General features: G+C 48.3%; 1 pseudogene; it reads right to left on the bottom strand.

Moving 5' to 3' along the window:
* Positions 1-6,240: 6,240 nt before the first annotated feature.
* LOC130848981 (SUZ domain-containing protein 1-like) lies at positions 6,241-6,645 on the bottom strand (annotated as a pseudogene).
* Between the last annotated feature and the right edge of the window lie 338 nt (positions 6,646-6,983).

Below are 6,983 nucleotides of genomic sequence, written 5' to 3'. Positions count from 1 at the left end.
GGAATTGCACTAAGCCGCACAACTTGCCTTCACAGGAACACAGAATATAGGCAATAGTGGGAACCTTGGTGGGCCTGGGCTTCTGCTATTACAAGCCTCCCCTTGTCCAACACTGGGCACTGGGTTTGACTCAAAATTGCAGTAGATTTTTACTCAGCAGCAGAACCCCACAAGGACTCACCCTCACCAACCCCACTAGCCACAACTCTCCAATGCCACAATCATTCCAAATATTCCCTTGATACTAACCACTTTAGGATCACTAATTGGTGAGGGGAGGGGCAGTAGGAACAACATATGTGCAGGACGCCACACAGTGATGAAAAGAAACACAGCCAGTCATGTCCTAGGAGTTATCCACACAAATTAAATAAATTGCCCAAAGACTGGAACTCTTGGCTAAATCTCACCATGCGTTAGCAGTCATGGTGTTAGATAATAGCATAGCTCTAGATTACCTATTTCTGGGCCCTTATTAACACATCTTGTTGCATGTTGGTTGTCAAAGAAAAACAAATCAGGACTTAAAAAGGAGAAACTTTTTTTCAGAAGGATTATTGGAAGGGAGGGAAAGGGACTGTTGCAATGGGGGAGGGGTGGTTGCAATAGGGAGAATGCTATGATCATAAGGTCTATAAGGGCCTCAAAATCAAGCAGAAAAAGGCTTTTCTTTCACAGGGTAAGGAGGAGGCAAGCAGATATAAGCGGAATCTTTCAAGGGGAAGTTGGACAAGCAAGGGGAAATGGCCAGTGGGGTCTGACAGGAAAGCATCCTGCTGTTGTCAGTCGATTCCCAGAAGAAGCTGAGAAGAGAGGCAAATTTCACTTTTTTTGTGTTTGCTCAGGCTTGGGGGCAAGCAGAGCTCAGGAACCTGTAGGAGGGGGAAGCCTGACTAAAGTGTGGTCAAGACAAAGCAGAGGGGAACTTCCCTGGAGGTCCAGTGGTAAAGAATTCATCCTGCAATGCAGGGGACATGGGTTCCATCCCTGGTCGGGGAACTAAGATCCCACATGCCTCGGAGCAACTAAGCCCATGCGCCGCAACTACAGAGCCCACGCACCTCAACCAGAGAGCCCGAGTGCCACAAACTACAGAGCCCACTCGCTCTGGAACCCAGGCACCACAACTAGAGAGAAAACCTGCACGCCACAACCAGGGAAGCCCGTGTGCCACAACGAAAGATCCCACATGCCACAACAAAGATTTCATGTGCCGCAACTAAGACCAGACACGGCCAAAATTAAATAAATAAATAAAATATTTTTTTAAAAAAGAGAAAGCAGAGAGTAAGCAATAGGTAATGGTGAACACTTAGCCCCACCTTGTTTAAGTCAGACAAAATCTGTCCTTAAGCACTATTAGGGATGGAATGAGAGTCATTGGGAAGTTAAGTCCAAATACTTTTCAGGGGGGTGCTGGCCTTCACATTCCTGTTGTTCCTGAAGGACTGACCACTGTATCATCTGTTGATTGTGCTGTTAGGCTCACAGCTGTTGGAGGGCCTTTGAGATTAGGCATTTAACAAGACATATACTCAGGAATAAAATAAAATAAAACAGTAGTTATTAAAGTTTGGATAAGGGAGTAAAACCAAGATTTGACGTTCAGAGAGAGCCAGTCAAGAAGATTCCTAGACATTGGGCCCGAAGGGTATTCAGATAGTGGGGTGAAGATGAAAGTGGAAATCTAAAGAATTTTCTGGAATGTCTGGATATTTTTGGTGATGGCACAGCCATCAGAGAGGTTTCAGGGAACACATGCACAGCAATGGCTTCCAGTCATTACACAAGTAATGAGAAGCCGGGATGGTGTCCAATGCCAGATAATTATGAAGATCCACTTATTGGAGTTCCTATAGTTCTCTGGCAATGACATTGGTAGTTTTGGTAAGATTAACCACAGTCATGGTTATTTCCTGTAGCAGAGCATAGAAGATGCAGGTGGTCAGGTGAACTTCTAAGTGGCCCACACAGCAGCAGCACTAGGCATGCAGGTTGCTCGTACTTGACTTGTTGCAGCAAGTTTTTCAGATTTACTCCAGTCTCTTAGCCTCTTGTTCTAAGGCTTCTTAAGAACCTGATGAGAGAAGAAGAGCACAGCCTCCTTCTGGGGCTTGGATTCTGTCTAAGCTTGTAGTTGTAACATGTTTAGTAGACCTTTTGGCTCATCTAGTGTCTGGAAAACTTAAATCAGAGGCAATAGAGTAGTTGAGGTGAGAAAAGAAGGCAGTCTGGTTAAGCATAGATGGCCCTTTATGAAAAGTATTGAGGTTGAAAGAGATTCCTTTTGAAGTCTAGGGGAAAAACCTAAAGGGACCCTGAGTGATAGCACAATGGATGCCCTTAAATATGAGATGGCATAGGAATTTAAGGGAAGCCAGAGGCTTCCGAAGAAGGGGGAGAACATAGCATTCTAAAGTAACGTTGCAAGACTGTGCTATGAGTTGAGTGAAGGAACGCTATAGATTCTGGGATCCTTGCAGGGATGGTGGAATTGTTAAAGCGGAAAACAGCTTGGGTGAAGAGGAAGAGGAGATAATACAAATGAAGACTCATTATGGAAAGCTGCAGTTGTAACGGGGGGAGTTATGTGGATAGCAAAGATGATGCTGGAGCGGATAGAGAAAAAGGATGATACTGCAAGAAGAACAGTAAAAATGGTGAGATTAGGGAGTATGCAAGAGAATCCTACAGGGTCTTGTTTGGCATCTTGGGTGGAAGCATGATGTCATCTACTTGGTCTGAAGTTCTTAGGAAAGCAGTCTACCTTGTAGCAACATCTGCTTCTGGGGGTTCTCGAGAGACCCTTAGTTTATTTTATTTTTGAAGTTTAAAACATGTATTTAAAATACAATTTATAAAATGCTTAATCTACCAACTCAGGAGCCCACAATGCAGGGTGGGGTAGTGTGGGCAGCTGCCCGTTAGACCCGCAGAACAGGACTGCAGGGGTGCAGCTTTCCCTCCCATGCCCTTCTGTTCAGATACCCAAGGGGCCCATGTGCACCCCTGGGATCACATGGCCAAAAACAGGACCCCAGACATTTCCAGTGTCTTTGCCTACCAGGGAGGCTGGGCAGCCCTGCCGGCCCATCCCTGAGCAGAGCATCCCCAAATGGGTCAGAGCAGCAAATGGCTGGGCTAGACAGGGCGGGGCAGGGCAGTGGGCTCTGGAAGGGGCTGATGTAGCAGAAAGGGTGTTGCCTCCTGCCTTCAGGTGGGGAGCACCCTGATTGAGTGGGTGGAAAAGGGTTGGTCACCAGACCCAGACCCCCAGCTCCTTTGGTTATAGGCTGACATCAGAGTAGTAGCTCATGGGAAGTGGTTAGCTGGAAGGTCTAAGGCCTGGTTCACAGGGTCAAGGAGGAGCTGGGAGAAGAGGACAGTACCAAGAAGGCAGATAGAGGGGCAGCAGCCTTAGGCTTTGGCCCCCCATCCACTCCCCTGGGGTTTTCCAAGCCAAAGCCTGTAGCTTACTTTAAAAAAATTTTTTTTTAATTAAAGAAAAGAAAAAGCACTTAAGGAAAGTTACAGACAACTACACTCACAAACACACACACAAAATCCAAACCATTCTCCCATCTCCCCTCCCACCTCCCCCCAGCACAATAGTTTCCTGTTTTCATTTCTTTCTTTTTAACATTTTGCTTGTCACCTCTCCATCTAGGAAGCCAGGATATGACTGCTGGTGGGTGGTGACAAGCACACAATGGGCAGAGCCCCATCTTTGGCCAGAGGGAGGTGGGAGCATCAGTCCCTACTACATCCTTGATCCACGGATACCCATCAGCCAGCCTTCTCTTGGCTCCCACTAGAGAAGGGGAGCAAGAACAGGTGGTCCCAGCAGCCGAGCAATCAGCACTTCTGGCCTTCCCACCTAGCCTACCTCTGTGCCTTCTCCAACCGAAAAGGATAGTCTCATCTCCAGCCAGAAACCACTATTACATGAGGGATAGACACTATCCATTTAGAATGCAGAAGCTTGGTCAGGGCAGTGGAACTGGAAAGACAGCAGTGACCTGCTCCCATGCCCACTCCTGGAGGTCATTTCCTCTCAGAACAGCCTGTGGGCACCATTCAACATCTTGTGGGTTCTTACTGACTGAAGCTTTGTTCTAGCTCTGCTCACGGACAATTTCCTGCCTTCACACAGTTGTCCACAACTGTGAACACACATAGTCCACAACTATGGACTAGTTGCTGATTCAACTGACAGTTGAACTTTCCTCCTAAGATGTAGTGGGCCAAGGCTTGCACAAATGTCACACCAACCACTCCAAAACTCATCTGCTGACCCAGGAGGCCATCTGGCTGGCTGAGGAATATAAGGCACAGTGCAACGGAAGAGATCAGAAAGCCTGAGAGGGGCCAGATTGTACACACATGGCTGCTCTGGGCAGGGCCCCCTAAGTCTCTTCCACCTCAAAGAACCAAAGCAAAACTCCAGGTTCCAAGGACAGAGGGAAAACTTCCTTCATTCTAGGCCCTTGCTCTGGAAGAAGGGATGGAGGATAGCCTAGGCCTATGGGGAACCAGTCTGTCATTACCAATCTTTACAAGGCACAGATTGTCTTTTCCCAAATGTATTCAGGATGGTCTGCTCCCAAGGTACTGATTTCACAAGGGAAATGTTCTGGGTAGAGTTACCGAGCTAATGCCATCAACAGAGATGGCGCTCCACAGACTCTTGAGGGTTCTAAGCCTTGCTGGAGTGGGAAGATCTACCTACCTTCTAACCACACTCAGCAGGAGGCTCAGAGTCCTGGAGTCAGACTCTCTCTCGGTGTTCCTTGTGCTGACAGCAAAATACTGAGCAAGTCTCGCAGCCCTTACTCCTTTTTTGTTGTTGTTGCTCTACTTTTTGGCCACACCGCAAGGCTTATGGGATCTTAGTTCCCAGACCAGGGGTGGAACCCATGCCCCCTGCAGTGGAAGCACGGAGTCTTAACTGATGGACTGCTAGGAAAATCCCTTGAAGCCTTTATTCCTAAAGCCCAGGAGTGCAGCCCCACTCCCTGCCCTCTTCTAGAACTAGGAAGCCTGGCTGGTAGGGAACCACCCCTGAAGGGTTTTGGAAGGGGAAGTCTGTTCACTTTCCCTATCTCCCAAAGTATACGAGAGGTAAGGGGTTGGTACCCTCCCCAGGCTCTCTGAGTCTATAAAGCTAGCCCAGTTTCCAGGTAGAGCCCAGATGCTCTGGGACTTAACTGGGGGGAGGGAGGTATAGGCATGTGGTGCTCATCTGTCCTGGGGGCTGCCCCCTTACTGGGCTGCTACTGCAGCCACCACAGAAGCTACGCTCACCAAAATCCTATTGGTTAATGTTTCTAGTGAATTGCCCAGAAACACTTTTAAGTAGACTACCAAACTACTCTTTCTCAATTAAAAATTCATTAAACTGCTGAAACCCCTCCCATGCACTTTTTTTATTATTATTATTACTGGCTGCATGGGGTCTTCGTTGCTGTGCACGCACTTTCTCTAGTTGCCTCAAGCAGTGGCTACTCTTTGTTGCCGTGCCAGGGCTTCTCAGTGCAGTGGCTTCTCTTGTTGCAGAGCACAGGCTCTAGGCACATGGGCTTCAGTAGTTGCCCCACGCAGGCTCAGTAGTTATGGCACACAAGCTTAGTTGCTCCTCAACATGTGGGATCTTCCTGGACCAGGGATCAAATCCGTGTCCCCTGCATTGGCAGGCGGATTCTTAACCGCTGCGCCACCAGGGAAGTCCCTCCCATATACTTTTACTTTTGCAAATCAAATATTTGTATAAACAAACAAAAACAGGAAGGGGAAAAAAGGATATTTTCAAATGGAATTTGCTTTTAAGTGATGAAGACATGCACTTGAGTGTGGGTGGATGGGAGTTCTCATTTGTGTTTTGAAATCCCAAATTAATGAGAACGATAAACTGTTACTGCTGGCACAGGCTTTACCCCAAGTGGCCAGGTGGCACTGTCTGACTCTCTGAATCCTTGGTGGGTCCCCCCAGTCCTCTTCTAACCCCCACCCTTTCCCTTTCTATTGACTTGGGACAGCCCTTGTTGACAGGCCAATCACAGTGGGGGTGGGAGGTCATAGTGCATGGAGTTCAAGGTCACAGTGGGCGGAGCAAAGGGGATCACAGTGCACATAATTCAGGTCTTTGCCTCTGCTCAAGTCCAGCTGTCTGCCACAGCAGCGCAGCCCTCAGCGGATGACCCAGTGAGTGGTGATGGCGGCAGCATCCTTTCCTGCCCGCATTTATCTGAGCTGTTTGAAGCCTTGTGACTATTCAGGACCCAAAGGCTGTCTGATCACATTGTTGGGCTGCCTGCTGTCTTTGGGTTGGGAGATCCTGGTTGGCCTGTCAAGGATGGGTTTCTCTTGCTCCTCCTCCGGGCTGGCGCTGCCCAGGATCCACTACCCGGCCTCAACGTACTCTGCCTCCTACTGCGCTAAGGACTTGGCAGGACGGGCTGGCCTGCTGGTGGAGTTGGGGCTGCTGACCACACCAGTGCTGGTGGGCCCCTTGAGGATGCGGATCTGTGGAGGGGCCCCATGGGAAGGCTATCGTCCTGAATCACAATGGACACTTTGGGAGGAGATCTGGATTTCCCCGCTGTGCGCAGCCTCCTCCCAGCTCTCAGCGACTTCCTCATCTTCCATTTTACTCGCCGCTTTCCGAGACCCTCAGTTTAGAGTCTGCACTCGGGATGGACTTCCATTTAGAGTAGATTTTAATATCTTTTCAGTTGAGAAACACCAATCCAGGGTTTGATCCCCCTGGGGTTTGGCAGCAGTGTTAGTGATGTAAAGAGGATGATGCAAGGACCCTTTTAATAGGGCTCAAGCTGAGTTTTCTGGTTGTCTTGAGAGAACTAAGTCTCCAGTTTCTGGGTTATACAGTGGTTTACATGGAGAAATGGAGGAAAAGCAGCTTCAACCCATTGAAGAGAAGTTTGGAAATAATGAATAAAATTCTTGCCGTATTTTAGAATGTCTGA

This window comes from Hippopotamus amphibius, chromosome 3 (assembly GCF_030028045.1).
Source record: "Hippopotamus amphibius kiboko isolate mHipAmp2 chromosome 3, mHipAmp2.hap2, whole genome shotgun sequence".
In the NCBI taxonomy this organism is placed as follows: domain Eukaryota; kingdom Metazoa; phylum Chordata; class Mammalia; order Artiodactyla; family Hippopotamidae; genus Hippopotamus; species Hippopotamus amphibius.
Note: the sequence above shows the minus strand (reverse complement) of the source record. Positions and strands in the feature narration are given on the sequence as shown.